At 41.6% G+C, this 21,504-nt stretch overlaps 1 protein-coding gene and 1 pseudogene across 1 annotated transcript in view; both read left to right on the top strand.

Moving 5' to 3' along the window:
* LGSN (lengsin, lens protein with glutamine synthetase domain) overlaps positions 1 to 21,504 on the top strand; it is a 246,372-nt gene that overhangs the window by 10,225 nt on the left and 214,643 nt on the right. The gene's annotated exons all lie outside the window — the stretch shown is intronic.
* Positions 11,588 to 14,156, top strand: LOC128593761 (ADP-ribosylation factor-like protein 4A; annotated as a pseudogene).

A 21,504-nucleotide genomic window follows, 5' to 3' on the forward strand; every position in this document is an offset into this window, starting at 1 on the left:
ATGAAGCCCACTGTGCATGTAGCATCTTCGTGGCCCTCCCTTGGTGTCTCTTCCATGGTCCTTGGGTGATGAGGGAACAAATGTAACCATGAAGCTCATGTAGGCTGGGCCACCTGTAATAAGCTGGAAAGATCTAGTAGGGCTTGTTGTCTGCTTTCTGAGTCAATCTATGGGAGCTCAGCAGACCAATCTAACGGCTGCTGTGTGATTGCTCTTCTGGGTTTGGCCTGTTCCTGTTCACAGGTGTGACCTTCATCTCCTAAAAATGTCCACCAGGAGTTCCTTACCTGAATGATAATTCCTGCTCTTATCTCTGCTTTTATCCATATTCTTTCTTTTAGGGGAGGACCCATAGTCATGTGACAGACATTAGTAAGAGTATTCCTAAGGACATTTGGGTTAATGTGTGAGTACCTTGAAAATTATAAATGTTTTAGGTATAAAACTGTTAGTGTTATTAATATTACCTTCCTATTATCTTTTTTCTTGACTAGAAGCTATGATTATACCTTCCTATTATCTCAAGAAGCATTTTCACCCCATCTATCCACCAAAGTAAATATTTCAAATATGAGATCCTTCTAAAAACAATGTTCCTCAAGTTTTATTGAACATAAGAATCACCTGGGGGCTCAGCGTCTGTAGCTCAAGTGGCTAAGGTGCCAGCCACGTACATCAGAGCTGGTGGGTTTGAATCTAGCCCGGGCCTGCCAAATGACAATGACAACTACAACCAAAAAATAGCCGGGAGTTGTGGCAGGCACCTGTAGTCCCAGCTACTCGGGAGGCTGAGGCAAGAGAATCATGTAAGCCAGGAGTTTGAGGTTGCTGTGAGCTGTGATGGTGCAGCACACTACCCAGGGTGAGAGCTTGAGGCTCTGCCTCAAAAAAAAAAAAAAAAAAAAAAGAATCACCTGGGGAGCTTGTTACACAGGCAGATTACTGGGTCCTGGCCCCAGGGAATCTCATTCAGTAAGCCTGAAAGCTGGCTAAGTCGGCTTATAAAATGTATTCCAGGTGGTTCTGATTTTGCTGGAGAAAATCTTAAAGCGCCACCCTTTAAGAATCACAATTTTAAAAGAGCAATAGTATATTCTTTAAATAAAAAGAAAAAGTGGATAAAATATATAGAATAAACCTGTACCTTCCTTAAAAACTTGCAGGTTTGATTGGGAAGGCAGATGGGGAGACACAAGGTGTCCACCTTCTCACACATTAACTCAACGCTTTACTTCTGAAATTCTGAAACCAATTTTGAGTTTCCTTGCTAAAAACTTCACTGCTTTCCCACCACAGTAATATCAGGTATCACTTACGTAACTAGTCCAGAAGTTATTCACCTCAGGGCCAGTATAATGGATCTATTTTTCAATATAGTATCTTGGATAGTAAATCGTCTTTTTCATATGTGTGTTGGTCTAGAATGCAAGATTGCAGTGCCAATTTGAAGCTGACTTAAGCCTGTCCACTGGCAAAAGACAAAGCACTCCTGCAAAGCTTTCTGGTTTGTTGTCTTGTATATCTTTCTTCAAATGCTCTCACTTAGCATTTACATTTAGGCAACCTTCTGGGATGTTTGATATGGTTACTCATTTTTTAGCAGGGACTTGTGGTACGTAATTCGTTTTAACATCTCCTTTGTTGTTAGTCCTAAAAATTAGTTGGTTAGATGTTATGGGCTGAATTATATCTCCCTCAAATCCATATATTAAAGTGCTAATCCTGGCTTGGTGCCTGTAGCACAGTGGCTATGGCATCAGCCACATACACCAAGGCTGGTGGTCCAAACCCAGCCCGGGCCTGCTAAAACGACAATGACAACTGCAACAAAAAATAGCCGGGTGTTGTGGCAGGGGCCTGTAGTCCCAGCTACTTAGGAGGCTGAGGCAAGAGAATCGCTTAAGCCCAAGAGCTAGAGGTTGCTGTGAGCTGTGACGCCAGGGCACTCTACCCAGGGTGACATAGTGAAGACTCCATCTCAAACAAAAAAATAAATAAATAAAAAGTGTTAATCCCTAGTATCTCAGAGTGTGACGACATGGAAGACACCTCCTTAAAGTGGTAATTAAGTTAAAATAAGGTCACTCAGTATAATTTATGTCCTTATAAGAAGAGGAGATTTGGGCAGAGATACCTGGAGGGAGGACCGTGTGAACACGTGAGCAGAAGACCTGGGAACAAACTAACTCTGCTGACGCTCTGATCTTGGACTTCCAGCTTCCAGAACTGTGAGAAAATAAATTTCTATGTTTTCATTCAGTCTGTGGCATTTTGTCGTGGCAGCACTGAAGCCTAATACAGGATAGAATAATGAAAGAGTTGTCTTTTTCACTTCTTTCTGGTTTGAAAGCAGGTGAGATGTTTGAAGCCATGGCAGCCAGAGAACAATGAGGTGACAAGGTCCACGACAAAAGCTGAGGATGCAGAGACAGAAGAACCTGGAGCTCTGCTCACATTTCAGAGGGGCTGCACTGAGGACTGCCTCTCTGTACATTTCTGCTAAGTAAACATTAAAAATCCTTATGGTTTAGCCACCTTTAATTGTCTGTTTTGTCAGCTCTGCTAAAAACATTCCTAATAGAAATAAATGTTTGTGTCACCCAACTCTATCCTTAAGTATTAACAGTGGTGACTGATGTGTGGCTAGTGGTCAGGGAATATTCATTGAATAAAGGATGAAGGGGTTTTAGATCAGAAACTGAGCATCATGCCTCCACTGTAATAAAATTAATTTCTGCTGTTAAGACACAAGAAGAGGTTTGCTATGGATTTCCAGGAAAAGTGTTTCCTGGCTTTTGCGAGAGTGCAACTGGAAGACGTGTTCTCTCTGGTCTGCGTGGTTTTATATGTGGTTTTACATGTCTGTAAGCTGAGGACCATTGCAACCACTGTGCTGTCAAGAAGGCTGTAAATCTTGGAACAAGATCATACTGTGGAAGGGAAAGTGGAGAGCAAGAAAAATTAAGTCTGATAGTCAGTGAACTTGGGCACATCCTGCCTTTTGACTTTCATACTCCAATAAACTCCTTAATTGTTTACTCAAGATTGTGTTTGTTTTTTCACTTCCCTTTGAGAAAATAGGTTTCTTTATTTTTTACATTTTTGTTTTATATATTTAAACTTCAGAATATTACAGGGCTACAAATGTTTTAGTTGCATGGATTGCTTCTGTACAGTTTGATTCAAAGTTATAGGTGTGGCCATCACCTGGGTAATGTGCACTGTACCCACTAGGTGTGATTTTCACCCTCCCCTCCCGCCCTCTCCCATCTGCCTTGCTTTCTGTTCAGTTTTTCTGCCATAAATGCACATGGGTGTTGCTATTTAATAGTGAGTACATGTGGCGTTTATTTTCTGATTCTTTGGATACTTCACTTGGAAGAATGGTTTCCAGTGCTATCCAGTTAGTTACAAAAGGCATTAGTTCACCTTTTGTTGTTAGTGGCTGAGTGGTACAAGACCTCTGGAAACCCTGCTCGAGTGGGGAGAGGTGACCTGAGTGGGAAGGTGGGAAATGAAGAGGGACACACACGAGAACGGAACACACACGAGATGAGAGACGGCGTGGGGAGGGCCGGCGCAGCTGATGACTGCAGCCAGCCGCTGAATGGTGGAAACAGCTTTGTTTATACAGTATCGTTTTTTTTTTTTTTTTGAGACAGAGCCTTAAGCTGTCACCCTGGGTAGAGTGCCGTGCTGTCACAGCTCACAGCAACCTCCAACTCCTGGGCTTAAGCGATTTTCTTGCCTCAGCCTCCCAGTTGCTGGGACTACAGGCACCTGCCACAACACTTGGCTATTTTTTGGTTGTAGTTGTCATTGCTGTTTGGCAGGCCCGGGTTGGATTCCAACCCATCAGCTCTGGTGTATATAGCTGGCACCTTAGCCACTTGAGCTACAGGCGCCGAGCCTATTTATACAGTATCTTAATAAGATTGCATAAATCTTAACACGTGGGGTAGAGATCAACCTTAAAGAGGAAAAACTGTGTGCTTGTCAATAACAAAGTATGCCTGAGCTACGTGACTTCTGACAGGTGAAAATAATGTTAAGGGAGGAGAAGGGGTTGGAGGTCGCTCTCTGAGCATTATTGTGGGAGTACTGCCCAGCTACTTGGGAGCCTGAGGCAAGAGAATTGCTTAAGCCCGAGAGTTTGAGGTTGCTATGAGCTGTGATGCCTTGGCACTCTACCGAGGGTGGAATAGTGAGACTCTGTCTCAAAAAAAAAAAAAAAAAAAGGGATGGTAGGTCTACTGTTAGTTCTTTTTGGTAGCTCCATATGACTTTCTGTGGAGGCTGTACTAGTTTGCAGTCCCAGCAGTGGCGTATAAGAGTTCCTTTCTCTCTTCATCCACATCATCATCTGTTGTTTTGAGACTTTTTGATAAAAATCATTCTCATTGGAATTAGGTGATCTCTCACTGTGGTTTTGACTTGCACTTCCCTGATGATTAGAGATGCTGAGAATTTTTTTTATGTGTTTATAGACCATTAGTCTGTCTTCTTTTGAAAAGTTTCTGTTCCTGTCTTTTGCCTACTTTTTTTAAGGGGTTGTTTCATTTTTTTTGCTGATTTGCTTGAGTTCTTTATGGATTCCAGTTATCAGCCCTTCAGTGGATGCATAGTATGCAAACATTTTCTCCCATTAGGTAGGTTGCCCATTCACTTCTTGGCTGTGATTCAATGTAATTCCCATTGATACCAATGTCATTTTTCGCAGATCTCAGGAAAGTAATTCTATGCTTCATATGGAACCGGAAAAGAACCTGAATAGCCACAGCAATCTTAAGCAGAAAGGACAAATTGGGAAGCATCACTTTACCAGATTTCAAGTTATACTACAAGGCTACAGTAACCAAAACAGCATGGTACTGACATAAGAACAGAGACCTAAGACAGTGGTCTAGAAAACCCAGATATAAAACCACATCTTGCCATCTGATCTTTGATAAAGCAGAAAATAACATACACTGGGGAAAAGAATCCATATTTAATAAATGGTGCTGGGAAAATTGGATAGCTGCATGTTGAAGACTGAAAAAGGACCCACCACTCACAAAAATTAATTCATGAGGAAATTAGTTTAAATTCTTGCATATTTGAAGCAGAATGAACTGATGATCATCCATGTGAATGGAATGCGGCATGCATGGGGGTGGTGAGGCAACACTTTCATCCTGGGATTATTTTTGGCTCTTTGTTCCTCAGAACACTTCTTTCCTGCTTACCTCTCTCACAACCCCATCAGGATGGTATAACTCAGCCTATTTAGGACTGATGATAGGAATTTAGGATTTTTTTCAGAATAAGAATAGCCCTAAGTGGCTCAGCGCCTGTATCACAGTGGTTATGGCATCAGCCACATACACGGAGGCTGGCGGGTTCCAACCTGGCCCAGGCCAGATAAACAACAATGGCAACTGCAACAAAAAAAAAATTGCCTGGCATTGTGGCGGGCACCTGTAGTCCCAGCTACTTGGGAGGCTAAGGCAAGAGAATTGCTTAAGCCCAAAAGTTGGAGGTTGCTGTGAGCTGTGACGCCATAGCACTCTACCAAGGGCTGCATAGTGAGACTCTATTTCAAATAAATAAACGAATAAATAAAAAATGAAAAAATACCCCTAAGGCCCATTAGGGAAAATAAGACATAATGAATTGAACTTAATCACCAGAGCATTTCATCATTCCAAGAAGAAACCATATATCCATTAGGGAATATTCCCCACTGTGCCTCCTAGGTCCCTGGAAATCACTCATCTACTTTTTGTCATTATAGGTTTACCTATTACCTATTATATACTTTGTCTCTTTTAGTTTAATGATTTACTAACCTTTTAAAACCCCCCTCTTGGGTGGCGCCTGTGGCTCAGTGAGTAGGTCGCCGGCCCCATATACTGAGGGTCGGGGGTTCAAACCCAGCCCCAGCCAAACTGCAACAAAGAAATAGCCAGGCATTGTGGCGGGTGCCTGTAATCCAAGCTACTCGGGAGGCTGAGGCAAGAGAATCACCTAAGCCCAAGAGCTGGAGGTTGCTGTGAGCTGTGATGCCACAGCACTCTACACAGCAGTATTGAGGGTGACAAAGTGAGACTCTGTCTTAAAAACAAACAAAAACACCCCTCTTAGCTGTAAATAGCGTTTTTGATTTAATTTAAGTGACTGTCTACCAAGCTGGGACTCTCTTATTTTAGGTGGGTTTGGTGAGTAGCCATATATTTGATTCTGTAAATCTTTATAGTAAAAGATACATAAAGCTTCATGTTTAGTTTTGTCTGTTTTATTTTATTTTTTCCTTTGATATAAATCCAAGTCAAGAATACAGAATAGTGGACTAGGTGTAGTGGCTCACGTCTGTAATCCTAGCACTCTGGGAGGCTGAGGCAGATGGATTGCCTAAGCTTACAGGTTTAAGACCAGCCTGAGCCTGAGCCAGAGCGAGACCCCATTTCTAAAAATAGCCATGTGTTGTGGTGGGCACCTGTAGTTCCAGCTACTTGGGAGGCTAAGGCAAGAGAATTGCTGTGAGCCCAAGAGTTTGAGTTTGCTGTAAGCTATAATGCCACGGCACTCTTCTGAGGGTGACTGAGAGTGACTCTGTCTCAAAAAAAAAAAAAAAATCCAGAATACTAAAGAAGGAAAAGAAATGTGAAAAGTACAGGGAGGAGGAAAAAGAGAAGGAAGGGAAAGAGGAGGAGGAATATGACAGTACAGAAGAAGGAAAGTTTTATTGTTGATGTCAAAGAAGAAATCATCATTGATAGATTTTAAAAAATCAGCCCCTTCCTCTGTAAACAAAAAGGGGTGAAAAAACAGAACAAGATCTCACATGGTGAAAAATACTTTTAAAGTTTCACAGACTAAGATAGAGGCCACCGAAGACATGTTTTAAAGAAACCCTCCACTCTCATGTTAAACCCTAATTTCTTTAATAAAACATCTGATTGGGGGTATAGATTTTAAATACTTTATTAGCCAGGAGGAAAGAAACTGTAGCAATTTATCATTCTCAGAAAAGCATGAACAGCCTTTTCCTTTGTAAAGTTTAAGAGATGAGAAACATTTTTTTACAGAAGGAAAAAAGAATTTGATTGAAAGTGATATTATGAGTTTTTATTTTATAAAGGCTATTTTGCCATTAACTAGAAACAGATGACATAAAACTGAGTGTACTAGAACAGCACGTAACAAAGGGACGTCGACTGCCTGTCTTCCCTGACTTTCAGGCTTGAGAAACTTTGTTTTGTATTATTTCTTCAAGGAGGATTAATGGAAATACTACATATTTAACTTTAACTCAAAAATGTCTATCACTGTCTATAATAGCATTTCTATCATAAATGATGGGATGACAAATTCAGCTTCCCACAGTTTTAATATCACAAAAATGATAAATGTTAGAAACAAACAAATCAAAATAGAGAACTTATTTCCCACACCTCTAGGCTTGACTACTAGGAAAGGTTTCAGTTAAAAGCCACAGCTTGTTATTGCTATATATTCTTTCCTCATAGCATCAGAGTAAAGGGTGTTTATTTACAAATTTAGATGGGAATGAGTAATATAAGAAAGGTAGAAGCAGCAATTATAGAGGGTTTACAGAAGAATGGTGGAGAGGTGCTCATGGTGAATTAAAAATGGCGGAAAATTACTTGACATTTTTCCTAGACAGATGTGGTCTAATTTTCCTTCCATTGAATCTGGGCTAGTCTCAGTGACCAATGAACTTCAGTGCCAGTGACACTAAGTGACTTCTGAGGCTGGGTCAGAAAGAGCCTTGCAGCATCATCCTGGGTCTCTGGAAATGCTTGCTTCTTGTACTCTTCAGACTCTCCCACTTGAGAAACTGTCTCTTGGGGTCTGGTGGTTATGCAGTGAGAAGACCCAGCCACACAGAGAGAAAGGGTGCAGGAGCCTAAGGTGGCAGCCCCCGCTGGAAGCCATCACTGTCTGCTGGGTATCTTTGACATCCAGTCCAGCTGAGCCTTCACATAAATGCAGTTCCAGACAATATCTGACTGCAACTCTATATGGGACTGTAAGGAGAATTGCCCAACTGAGCCCTTCCTGAATTAGTAATACCTCACATTGTAAGTGAAATAAAATGGTTAAGCTGTTAACTTCCGGGGTAACTTGTTACATCAGGGTGTTAACCTGAGGAGTCTTGTCCTCTGATTGCTCTAACAGTCTGCAAATTTGCAATAAACAAGCTATGCCCCTGAAAAGGTAATTTCATTTACATAAAATTCCAGAAAATACAAACTCATCTGTAGTGACAAACATCATATCAGTGTTCACTTGTGGTCAGCAGGGTAGCAAAGGGTGGGAGGGAGAGGCTCACAGAAGCACAGAGGCTTGGGGAGTGATATGTACACAGTTGGTTATTTAGATTGTGGTGATATCTTTACAGGTGCATATGTAAGTCAAAACTTTTCATAAGGTATACTCTAAATACTACATATATGTAGTTTATTATATATCAATTCTACCTCAATAAAGTTGTTAAAAAAAGCAAAACCCAAAACAAGTCATGTCATTATGAGGTGGTCTTATAACTCAAAGTCGAATTTTAATTTTGATTATTTTTATTTTAGTTTATTTAATTTTATTTGTGAGACACTCTCAAGCTGTCACCCTGGGTAGAGTGCTGTGGTGTCACAGCTCACAGCAACCTCAAACTCTTGGGCTCAAGGGATTCTCTTGCCTCAGACTCCTAAGTAGTGGGGACTACAGGTGCCTGCCACAATTCCCAGCTACTTTTTGTTGTTGTTGTTGTTGCAGTTGTCACTGTTGTTTTAGCTGGCCTGGCCAGGTTCGAACCCGCAAGCCTTGGTGTATGTGGCCAGTGCCCTACCCACTGAGCTACGGATGCTGTCCCATAGTTGAATTTTTTTTTTTTCCATAGTTGAATTTTTAATGACTTTTTTTGCTTAGTGAAGAATTTCCTTTTATCTCTCTCTTATGTCTTCATTACATCTAATAGTCAAAAAAAAAAACCCAACAAACAAAACAACAACAACAACAAAAAACTACCTAATAATATTCTTTCTCTCCACTCTGCTCTTGACCTGAATGACATTACACTGGAGGAATCAGTGCTCCACCTGCATGAACTTTGCTGCTTCACCTCCTGCCCTTTCCCTCTTTCTGGGAGAAGTTGCCTTTGATGACAGCATTCCCTGGGTTTGCCAGGATTTCAGCAGCTCCTGCTCTTGGTTCCAGGGCAGACTGTTCTGAGCATGACCTGCTGGCATCAAAACGTGTGTGTGACTAAATTCTGATCTGCTCAAAACATTCTCTTACTTTAGCAACCACAGTTGTTGTTATTGTGTTGCTGCTGCTTCTTTTTTTTTTTTTTTTAACTTAGTGCTTGAGGTCTTTAACAACCACTAGTCAATATGTTAGAAATGTGTTTCTGGCACGTCAGTCACCCCCTACCCCCTCTCTGGCATACTGTACTTCAGGTTTGAAGCATACTTCAGGGCTTCCTTCCTTCCTTCCTTCCTTCCTTCCTTCCTTCCTTCCTTCCTTCCTTCCTTCCTTCCTTCCTTCCTTCCTTCCTTCCTTCCTTCCTTCCTTCCTTCCTTCCTTCCTTCCTTCCTTCCTTCCTTCCTTCCTTCCTTCCTTCCTTCCTTCCTTCCTTCCTTCCTTCCTTCCTTCCTTCCTTCCTTCCTTCCTTCCTTCCTTCCTTCCTTCCTTCCTTCCTTCCTTCCTTCCTTCCTTCCTTCCTTCCTTCCTTCCTTCCTTCCTTCCTTCCTTCCTTCCTTCCTTCCTTCCTTCTTTCCCTCTCTCTTTCTCTCTCTCTCTTTTCCTTCCTTTCTTTCAGACAGTGTATCTCTCTGTCACCCTTGGTAGAGTGCTGTGGTGTTGTAGCTCACAGCAACCTCAAACTCTTGGGCTGAAGTGATCCTCTTGCCTCAGCCTCCCATGTAACTAGGACTACAGGCACCCACCATCATACCCAGCTAATACCTCCCAAAGTGCCAGGATTATAGGCATTAGTCATACTGCTGGATCTCAGGACTCATTTCTAATAGATTTGCACTGGCCTAGGATAGGAGACAACATCTACCACCGATCTCATTGAAACATCCAGCTGTATAATGCCTTTTTCTTTGTTTCATCATTAGGTCATCGAATTTTCTCAAGCATCTCAAAGAACACACATAATCAGTTCCCCATGATTTGTAAGAACTATTAACCAGAAAAATGCCACACTGGTATAGAATTTTTGGATGACAAGTATGTTGGGTGCCTGGGGGTGGTGATGGAAGGCAGTTGGGTGTTGAGTCTTTTTACAGATCTATTCCTGTAAAGCAGAAGCTGCAGCAAGTTAATGGACACAAGGTGAGCTTGTATGGTATACATCTAGTGGGTGGGACACAGTCTAGGGGCTTTGCTTAATAAATGCAAGCAATCTAACTTAATTTGTTACACCCTCAATTAACCTGAAACAATAAAAAAAAAATTTAAAAAGGCTGCAAACTCCAAAGCCAGTGGGGAGGGTAGTGACAGTGTGGGGTCAGTATGACGCGCAGTGTGCGAGGGAAGACAGTAAGCTAGGGTTCACAGCAGCGTTACTGAGTTCCCAAACAAATCCTTTCAACACCTCTGTTCTTTTTATTTTATTACACTTATGTTTTCCTTATAGCTGTCATAGTATGTAGAATTGCATTTTTTTATAATGACGTTTAGAGTTGAATGCCTGCAATAGAGATATACTTTGCACCTTAAACTTGTAGAAATAATTTTTATTTCCACAAAGAAATACATATACTCTTGTCTCATTTTTCAGAAAATCTGTGGGGGCATCTATTTTATTTTTCCTTTTTTGATATAGCTATGAATGCAAGGAAATATTTCTGTATTCTAAGAAAATCAGGAGTGCAAATACAATGATAAATGGCAATTCACACTTGGTTTGCATGTGAAAGAATGCAGGAAATGGTGGGGATGCAGTTAAACCGGAAAGTTCAGGCAGCATCTACAGAAGACATCATCACTGGTCTCTCCCTGTGTGTTGTGTGGGAATGTCATCATATGGGCCAACTTTTGACAAATCATCTAATTTCCCATGAAAAGCTGGATTTTGAATAGAAATCTTCTGATTTCCTAATACTGGCACCTGACTCAACTTATAAACAAAGATATGGGTCAAACAAAGCATGCTGTGGCAATAACCAGTTTGAAGATGCCACTGGGGATCTGATCTTTAGAGTCCCGTATCTGAATCCAGAGAGTTGGCTGGTGTGGTGGCTAATGCCTGTGGTCCCAGCACTCTGGGTGGCTGAGGGGGGAGGATCACTTGAGGTCAGGAGTTCAAGAGCAGTCTGAGCAAAAGCAAAAAGAAAAAATCAGCCGGGCATTGTGGAAAGCACCTGTGATCCCAGCTACTTAGGAGGCTGAAGACGGAAGGATCACTTGAACCCAGGAGTCTGAGGTTGCTGTGAGGTAGGTTGATGTCATGGCACTCTATCCTGGGCAAGAGAGGATGACTTTGTCTCAAAAAAGAAAAATAAATAAATTAAAATAAATGAATCTGGAGAGCTGTGCAAAGGGATTATAGTTTTTGGCTTTTTATACAATTATGATGGATATCACTATTAACAGCAAACATCGAGCAGGTATAGTCAGGACAGTTTTCTGGTGAGAGAATGGGACTCAAAGAAGAACACAATATCCCAAGAAGACCTTGTGTTGCAAAAAAAAAAAAAAAAAAAATCCCATGTGGCATATACAGATGGAAATAAACGAAATGATGACCACCTTGTCACCAGTCTGGAAGGTCACCGTGACTCTTAGGAACATCTGCCAAGGGCTCTTCACCTGTTTTGCACTAAAGAGAAACTAAAAATGAATAGCAAATCTGTTGACATCCACTTCCTCCAGATAATTACGTATGTGCAGTGTGTGTATTGAGGGCAGCAGAGATGTTGGTCAAACACTAAATGTAAGCATGAGCTGGAGTTGGGAGTGGATCAGTGAGAAAACCTTCTAATGAAGGGGCTCCAGGGGCCTTCCCTGAGTTGAATCCAGGACACGGTGTCAAACCTTTTCTTTTCCTGAAGCATAGCCAATTGGTGGACTTCCACCTGGCTGAACTGGAAGATCCTACTTTTGCTGTGTCTTGATTAGCAGACATTGCCAAAGCTTTTAAAATGTAGCCTGGGGGCAGCGCCTGTGGTTCAAAGGAGTAGGGCACTGGCCCCATATGCTGGAGGTGGTGGGTTCAAACCCAGCCCCGGCCAAAAAACTGCAAAAAAAAAAAAAAAAGCAGCCTAGAATTGGGCATAATTTTCAAGGAGGAAGTTACTTTTCTTCCTTCAATGGTTCGTGGAATAAAGAGGCTTCCCCACAAACAGCCGGTTGTCGGTGCTTATGTAATCTACACTAATAGGCATGAGATGCCTGTAATACCAGAAAGCCCCGGTGTTGCACAGACTGATCCTTGAGTCTCTCTGGGGAGCTACAGAGATAAGAGATTCTGTTGACACAAGGGTGGCTTTTGAGTGCCTCCCCTAGGCACCCAACCTGGAAATACTTGCAGTGTCACTGAAATTCAGTCCATTTTGTTTGGAGGAACTTTGGAATCTTGATAACATTTCTCTGCCCATTCCTATCCCCCACTTTTATTTTTGAATAAACTCTCAACTAAGATGGGGTTGGGCCTGATTCAATAAAGTATGGGAGGAAGGCTGGGGTTTGGGACAGGGATGCATTAAACTAGGAACTAGAATAAGGCTTCTCATGAGCCAGAAGAATCAACATGTGTGTGCACCATCAAACCCCACAAGGGAATATGGAGATAAAAAATGCAAGAAGGTGAATCAGAAAGAAAGGTAAATTTGTGGCTGCAGAGCCAAGAAATAAAGTTAGAGTCTGAGGATTAGAAAGAAGAAGCATAATAGTCCTGGATTAAGTTGGAGTGGGACTTCTGAGTTCTCTCTTCTCAGCTTGCGGGCAGCCACCTTCTTGTCTTCATATGGTGGAGAGAGAACATGATTACTCTCTAGAGCTCTCTTCTTCTTATTAATAGGGAGAAGAGCTAATCTCATCATAAAGCCTCCCACCCCAGGCCCTGCACCATAACCTCATCTAACCCTAATTATTTCTCAAACCCTCCAATTTCAAACACCTTTACATTGAGGGTTAGGGCTTCAGTGTATGAATTTGGCAGGGGTGAGGGACATAATTCAGTCGATAGCAGGTAGCAAAATGAATAAAAGGAATATGAATCCTTATTCTACTAGTGATATTTAACTAACTGTTATGTTATCTTTAATTTTCTAAGATCTCCTTCCATCATTATATGCTGCTATCTGGACTGAAAGGGCTGAATCTGAACTCCATTCAAAGTTTTGGTATGAGAGTCAAGAACCTCAGGGTGAGGGGAGCTGAGTAGAACTGCATGGGGTGTTCACCCCATGTAGAAGCACCTGCCAGTGCTTCCTCTTTGGGATCCAGGCTGTAATTTGGAGAAGTTGTATAGCTGATCACCTAGGAAGAAAACTTCTAAAGCAATAAGGAAAAAGCATTTGAATCTGGGACACTTACTTATTTGCAGCTGGAAATGGGGATGGACTGTCAGACCAGACTTCTATCCTATCCAGCCTGCTTTCCTTTCAGTCCTTTCACATCGTTATTCTGGGTGTGGACTGTGCTGGAAAGACACTTGTTTTATATAGGCCTGAGTTAAAAAAATGTGTAAATACCATACCTACCAAAGGATTTAACACTGAGAAAATTAAGGTAACCTTGGGACATTCTAACACAGTCCCTTTTTACTTCTGGGATGTGGGTGGTCAGGAGAAATTAAGTCATATGCCAGACACACAGATGGCACTGTGTTTGTTGTGGACTCTGCTGATGTTGAAAGGAGGGAAGAAGCCAAAACCGAACTTCATAAAATTACTAGGATATCAGAAAATCAAGGAGTCCCTGTACTTACAGTTGCTAACAAACAAGACTTGAGGAACTCACTGTCTCTTTCAGAAACTGAGAACTTGTTAGCTGTGGGTGAACTGAGTTCTTCAACTCCTTGGCATTTGCAGCCTACCTGTGCAATCAGAGGAGATGGACTAAAGCAATAACTTGAGAAACTGCATGATATGATCATTAAAAGAAGAAAAATGTTGTGACAACAGAAAAAGAAAAGATAAATATCGATGCTTTTTATATCTGTGGAGGAGGTTTGCTCTGGTTTGATTTTGACAAATGGAAGAGTGTCTACAGTCTAGTGGGCAGCCTGTCTGCCCTCCTGGATGATATTAAAGCTTAGTTTTGTTGAACAATCAGATGCTCAACTCTGTTGCCTTGCGGAAGATGAGTAAATGCAGTGCTTCTTCAAGCTTTTTGGTACCGCCATTTCGGGAAAGCCATGCAAGGATAAGAAATTGATCAGAACACAGTTATGGAAATTGGACCAGAAGTTAGTGAAATAAAACTTTGAAGAGTGAAAAACAACAACAACAATAACAACAACATCAGGTTGTTGCAGAGGGAAGGGCCTGGAAAAAATGATGAAAATATTTTCTGTCTCCCCAACTTTTGGGGAACAGAAACCTGCGTCCCTGCCTCAGGCCAGGCATTGGGAAGGCAGGGACTGTCTCTTACTCTTTGTGCTGCAGGAGTTAGCTCAAGGGAATAGGCAGGGCAGAGGTCACCAGATCCTCTCAGCTGAACATGGGATTAGTCTGGGTGGAGGTCACAAGACTGTTGCAGAGGCCACTAGGCCATGCGATTGTCTTGGCCCGAGACGGGATTATGGGATCAGAATTCTCTCTCTCTCTCTCTTTTTTTTTTGAGACAGTCTCACTCTGTTGCCTGGACTAGAGTGTCAGCATGGATGTGTCTTAGCTCACAGCAACGTCAAACTCCTGGGCTCAAGTGATCCTCTTGTCTCAGCCTCTAGAGTCATTGGGACTACAGGAGTGCACAACTATACCCAGTTATTTTTTCTGTTTTTAGTAGAGACAGGGTCTTACTTTTGCTCAGGCTGGTCTAGAACTCCTGAGCTCAAGCAATCTACCAGTGCTGGCCTCCCATGATGCTAGGATTACAGGTGTAAACCACCACACCAGGCCCGGGATCAGAATCTTTAAAAGCTCTGTGCTTCAGCGCAGAAGCAAGAATTTGCACCAGGTGACGGCTCATGCCTATAATCTTTGTACTTTGGGAGGTGGAGGTTGGAGGACCCCTTGAGCTCAGGAGTTCAGGAAACCAGTCTGGGCAAAAGTAAGACCCCATCTCTACTAACAATAGAGAAATTAAAAAATAAATAACTAAAAATAGAAAAAATGAGCCAGGTGTTATGGCAGGAGCCTGTCGTCCCAGCTATTTGGGAGGCTGAGGTAGGAGGATCTCTTTTTGCTATAAGCTGGGCTGATACTACAGCATTCTAGCCTGGGCAACAGAGTGAGACTCTGTCTCAAAAAACCCCCAAAAAACAAAAAAAACAAAACCAAAGAAAAAAAGGAAGAAATTTGGATTTGAGATCAATGTCTGCCAGTTTCCTCTTTTGCTGGCAAATTAATAAACTTCTCTTTCCTTTGCAAACTGCTTATCCCTCTTTTTCTGATGCAGCTTCAGGGGACAAGTGTCAAACCTTTGGTAACGAGGTAAACATCCTCCTCATAGATTTTTCTCTTCTTCGTACTGAATTCTGTCTTGGAGTGCTCCCACCTACAACATTGCTCAGGAATGTCCTTTGGTGTTCTTGTACCTCTACTAAGCATGACCTCAAAGTGGGCATAGTCTCCTGTAATATTTTTACCACTGCCTGACCCCGTACCCCCAAACAAATATATATCTGTGTACCTCCCAGAGAATAGAAAGGAGTCATATTTTCTTCTTTCTTTTTTTTTTTTGTGGAGACAGAGTCTCACTGTACTGCCCTCAGGTAGAGTGCCGTGGCATCACACGGCTCACAGCAACCTCTAACTCTTGGGCTTACGCGATATTCTTGCCTCAGCCTCCCAAGTAGCTGGGACTACAGGCGCCCGCCACAACACCTGGCTATGAAAGGAGTCATATTTTCAATAAATAATTTTCATTAAACATTTTTTAACTTCCTATTATGTCTTGTGTATTGGTGGTCCTGGACCACTGACTTTCTTCTGGGGCTTTGATTCTCACTTTTATTTTTTTATTTTATTATTTTTCTAACCTTTATTTTTAGCATTGCCTCTCAGTATCTGACTTGGCTCTTAGAAAGCATTAGGTAGAACTTTTCTTGCCTGATTACTCCTCTTCTCAGCATCAAAGCCTGAAGACGAAATCAAAGCAGAAAACCAACAGCCTTTATCTCTCTCCCAGAGAACATTTGCACTTCTGAAGACAGACTGGAGCATGCCAAGTTCCCAGCGCCCATGCTCAGCTCAGAAACATTCCCTCTGGACTTAACTTACATGTACAATCAATAAAATCATTAAAATAATAGTAGGGCAAACCAAACATCCTATAATAGCACTGACTAAAAGAGGATAAATATATGGTCCTGCTTGAAGATATTTTAAAAAATCTTCTTAAAATAAAAAAGATGGCTTAGCCCCCGTAGCTCAGTGGTTAGGGTGCTGGCCACATACACTGGGACTGGCGGGTTCAAACCCAGCCTGGGCCTGCGAAATAACGATAACTACAACAACAACAAAAAATATCCGGTCACTGTGGTGAGCGCCTGTAGTCCCAGCTACTTGGGAGGCTGCAGCAAGAGAATCACTTAAGCCCAAGAATTTGAGGTTGTTGTGAGCTGTGACGCCACAGCACTCTACCGAGGCATAGTGAGACTCTGTCTCAAAAAAATAAATAGGGCAGCACCTGTTGCTCAGTGAGTAGGGCGCCGGCCCCATATACTGAGGATGGTGGGTTCAAACCCAGCCCCAGCCAAACTGCAACAAAAAAGTAGCGGGCATTGTGGCAGGTGCCTATAGTCCCAGCTACTTGGGAGGCTGAGGCAAGAGAATCACCTAAACCCAGGAGTTGAAGGTTGCTGTGAGCTGTGATGCCACAGCACTCTACCGAGGGTGATAAAGTGAGACTCTGTCTCTAAAAAAAATAAATAAATAAAAATAAAAAATAAATAAGAAAGAAAGAAATCACTGATTACTATAGATACAATTGTGTTGGTGCAAAATTCATGTGTCATGGTCTCTAACCTCTAATGCAAATGAATTTCCGGATTGGGCTAATTAAGATTAAGTGAGGTCATAAGGGTGGGGCCCTAATGCAATAGGACTGATGTCTTTATAAAAAGAGAGAGATACCAGGGTTTTTCAAACAGAGAAAAGTCTGTATGAAGACACAGGGGGAAGGTGATTGTTTGTAAGCCAAAGAGAGAGGCCTCAGGAGAAACTGAACCTGCTGACATATTGATCTTGAACTTCCTACCCCCTTCCTTTCTCCAGAATTGTGAGAAAATGCATTTCTGTCTCTCAAGCCACTCAGTCCGTGGTATTTCGTTATGGAAGTTCTATACGTGTTCTCATATGTCATCCCCCACATTATGCTATTGACACAATTACAGACTCTACATCAAAGCCCATTTGGTTGAGGACATACAAGCATGACTTGCTTTTCCTCAGTAATGTGGCTTCCAAATAATATCAAGACTCATAAACATGTCTGGGTTCTTATAAAGACGGTCAGCAGGCATGAAGATTACAAAAGGTCTTGCAAGACTGTAAAGTATTAAGAGAAAACAAAGAAAGTATCACATTTATATTGTGGTAAAGCAGAACTGTTGACTATCATATATATTTACAAGAATCTGTCACAACCGAGGAATAGGAGCATTTCTATGTAGCAATGTGAAAGCGTGAGATATGGAAAAAGGCAGGGTGACGAGATTCCCGTGGCACGTCTTAGTACAGCTTCAGTTGTATTCTACCAGAAATATAAAACATTGTTTTAAATAACAATAATAAATAATAATAATGATAGAAACATACATTTATATAGTTTTTTTTTTTATATGTGTCAGGCACTGTTCTAGATGCTTACCATTTACTAACTCATTTAATCCACATAACAGCCCTATGAGGTAGGCACAATTATTATGAGGAAACAGAGGCACAGTGATGTTAAGAAGTTTTCTAGGGCCAGGTGTGGTGGCTCATGCCTGTAATCCTAGCACTCTGGGAGGCTGAGGTGGGTGGATTGCCCGAATTCACAGGTTCAAGACCAGCCTGAGCAAGAGCGAGAACCCGTCTCTGAAAAATAGATAGGCATTGTGGTGGGCACCTGTAGTCCCAGCTACTCCGGAGGCTAAGGCAAGAAAATCACTTAAGCCCAGGAATTTGAGGTTGCTGTGAGCTATGATGCTACGGCATGGTACTCTACTGAGGGTGATAAAGTGAGACTCAATCTCAAAAAAAGAAAAAATGAACTCAGGTGTTCAGTTTCACAGTCTGTGCTTCTCCCTTCATGATGTCTCTCCTTGCAGAAGAAAATTAAAGGAATCATTATAGCAATGTATTCTGAACATCTAGCTATTAAAACTTTCCCTTCATAATAATAATAATTATTGTTATTAATTATTTATGGATTTATGGATAAATACATAATTACAAGAATCTGTCACAACCGAGGAATGGGAGCATTTCTATGTAGCAATGTGAAAGGATGAGACATGGGAAAAGGCAGGTGACGAGATTTCTGTGGCACTTCTTAGTACAGCCTCAGTTGTAATCTACCAGAAATATAAAACATTCTTTTAAATAATAATAGTAAATAATAATAATGATAGCAAAATACATTTATGTAGTGGTTTTTTTTTATGTCTCAGGCACTGTTCTAGAGGCACTGTTATTTGGAAGCCACATTATTGAGGAAAAGCAAGTCATACTTGTATAATAATAATAATTATTTATTTTTTTTTTAGAGACAGAGTCTTCTTTTTCGCTCTTGGTAGAGTGCCATGGCGTCACAGCTCACAACAACCTCCAGCTCTTGGGCTTAAGTGATTCTCTTGCCTCAGTCTCCCGAGTAGATGGGACTACAGGTGCACCCCACAATGCCCAGCTATTTTTTTATTGCAGTTTGTCTGGGGCCAGGTTCAAACCCACTACCCTCAGTACATAGGGCTGGTGGCCTATTCACTGAGCCACAGGCACCGCCCCCTTTATAATTATTATCTGTGAAAAAATATCTGTGAAATCAAATGGTTTGGTCAGCTGCTCATGTTTTCTCCTAAGACACCTGAACATAAATCCATGTTTGTTAAAATAAGAACTATGTCTGCATTCCGTTCCGGTTGATCCCACGTACTATGATGCTGGATACGTTAGACCGTGGAGTAGAGGGAAGCAAAATTGCAATAAATAATTAAGAAACCAAGATTTGATATCATGGAAAACATTTTGCAGAGTTAAGCCTGTGGATACTCTGGGCATATTCCTTTTAGAGACCCATAGATAAGAATTTTGAAATCACCTGCTTAGGTAATAAGACTTAGAAAACAGGAGACAAAAATCTAAGGGTATGCACTCATATATTTGTGAATGGTGAGCGTTTGTCATGGATTTTTCCAGGAGCTATTATTTCTGACACTAGGTGCAATGCCCTGAGTAAGATAAAGTTCTTGTTCTTATGTACCTCATAGCCCATCAGGCAAGACAGATCTATAGTTGATATGAAAGTTGAAGGAGGTTTTCTTAAGGTGGTAGGCTCATGCTATGCTTATTTATGAGTTTATGAGTTTTAGGAGACAGAGAGAGAGAAACTCTGAAGCTTGCAAAAAAAAAAGGAAGGAAAAAGCCTAACAGTGCAGGACCATTTTCAACCCTGGATGATAGTTACTAGCCAATTGTATAGAGGAGGAAAAAATGAAGCTCAGGGATCTATACCAGTATGTGCAGAACCTGTATCTACTCTGTAGTTCAAGCTCCCTTGACTACACACATCCTACCACTTTTATACAGAAGAGAAGCCAGAAGTGGCTTATAGAAGTGGAAGCCAGAACTGTGTTATCCCAGAACTCAATCAGATCTGGGCATATCTTATGAGGTAGTGGCATAGGATTACCAAGTTTCTAGTTCCGTGACATGAGGCAGTATAATATGATGTTTAGGAAGCAGCATATTTAGAATACATATCACCACAAAGTAGAGAAGATGTATTTCAGAACTTTGGGGTCTGGAGACCATATTTGATTCTGGGTCTGTCACTGGTCAACTGTATGATGTAGGGTAATCAATTTAATTTCTTTAATTTCTTTTTTCTTTTTTATCTTTTTTTGGGGGGTAGGGAGAGGGAGATAAAGTCTCACTCTGTTGCCCCAGGTAGAGTGCCATGGCTTCATAACAAACAACAACCACAAACTCTAGGACTGAAGTGATCCTCTTGCCTCAGCCCTCTGAGTATCAACAGGCACCCACTACAACACCTGGCTAGTTTTTTCCATTTTTAGTAGAGACAGGTTCTTACTTTTACTCAGGCTGGTCTTGAACTCCTGAGCTCAAGCAATTCACCTGCCTTGACCTCCCAGAGTGCTAAGATTACAGGCATGAGCCACTGTGCCTGGCTCTAAATTAATTTCTTGATGCCTTTGTTTTTAATCTGTAAAATGGTGATGCCATGTATTCTAGAAATGGTTATAGGGATTAAGTTGGATTCTGTATGCTTATTATATGTCACACACATTCTGCAATTGAAGAACTTCACAGGGAAATAACTTGTCACATGGGAAGAGAGAGTTCACAATAGTGAAGTACACAGGCTTAGTGTGTAGATAGTGTTTGGGGGAGAAATTTTCCTTTAGGTCAGGACTAAATACCAGGATGAGGGAGTATAGAAGGAGAACAAATGGAAACCAAAAGAGCAGAGATAATTTAGGGTACAAATTGGCCTAACAGTTGTGCTGCAAAAGATGGACGCTCTCCTGGGGCACGCTTGGCCCCACATCCAGGCGGGCAGTGTGGACTCTGCTGGCCCGTGGCTGTGTGTACACTTTGGTGTGGGGCAGTAGAGACTTCTTACTGGTAGATAGTGCCTGTCAGCTACAGCTTTGGGTGTCAAGGGCAACAGGAATCGTCACCTTAGTGAGCTATAACAGAAGAGAGCAGCCAAAAGATTATTCAGAAGAACACGCTTCCAATTTGGGGGAGGCTCAGTTTTTCACAGGCATGCTGGGACAGAACAGGAAAGTCCTCTGTCTGACTGCCATTGTCATTATATCTTTTTCCCTTAGGCTGGTTTGTTCTGGGAAACACACTTTCCACTTAAATAACTGTAGAAGGGAAGGAACTAAGAAAACGCCTCCTAATAATAGAAATGAACAGGGAAAATACAGGTAATGTTTAGCATGGACAAGTTTAACGATCCACATCCCATCATGAATGACAGCAAGTGGGATTTCACGGTACAGGATTCTTAGAAGTCAATGAAATTTCAAAATTGAGACTTTTGTTTAATTTCTCAGTGTATTGTTTTAATACAGGATGAGTGAAATGTGGGCTGTGAGTAGGAAAATTATTAAAACTATGAAAGAAAGCATAGTTTTCTTTTACTCAG

Source organism: Nycticebus coucang, chromosome 9 (genome assembly GCF_027406575.1).
Source record: "Nycticebus coucang isolate mNycCou1 chromosome 9, mNycCou1.pri, whole genome shotgun sequence".
NCBI lineage: Eukaryota > Metazoa > Chordata > Mammalia > Primates > Lorisidae > Nycticebus > Nycticebus coucang.